Source organism: Habropoda laboriosa, unplaced genomic scaffold, assembly GCF_001263275.1.
Source record: "Habropoda laboriosa isolate 0110345459 unplaced genomic scaffold, ASM126327v1 scaffold9, whole genome shotgun sequence".
Lineage (NCBI taxonomy): Eukaryota > Metazoa > Arthropoda > Insecta > Hymenoptera > Apidae > Habropoda > Habropoda laboriosa.
In genome coordinates, this window is record NW_017100191.1 from 3,209,928 (window position 1) to 3,210,519 (window position 592).

Genomic DNA, 592 nt, shown 5'->3' on the forward strand with positions numbered 1-592 from the left:
TTCTTAGCCTTGTAAGAAAAACAACGTTCTCCCATTTTTTTTTTTTTTCACGAAAACATTCATACACGCGCACAGTAGGAGGAAAAGAAAGAGAGAGAGAGAGAGAGAGAGAGAGAGAGATTTATATGCAAAGAATGAGAAGAGAAAGAAAAAAGGACTCGTCGAGTGAACATTTTCTCGAACGCAGTCCAGTATTTTTGATATCAGTATTTTACGGATGCTCGCATCGACCTGTCTACGAATTAACGTAGGATATACTCGTTGTACCCCCCGTTTTTTTTTTTGTTTTTTTTCTCCCTTTTGTACCTTCCGTTGTTTAAGCCGAACGCGGCTTAATGGCGTCCAAGCGTGTCTGACAATTGGGGGACCAATCGTCGATATATAACAAGGCCGTAATTAATTCTACACGATTAGAAAAAACAAAGTACTTTCTTTACCTTTTCGACTTCCTCGTTGCAAATCCTGTCGTTTGCAAACAGTTTAGCGTATTAAATGTGTGTATATAACGAGGAAAGATCGCGCGGGTCGTCCCTCTCGAATACTCGTTCCGGTATTTAACACTTTAAACTCTCTTTTTTTTTTTTTTGGAAAG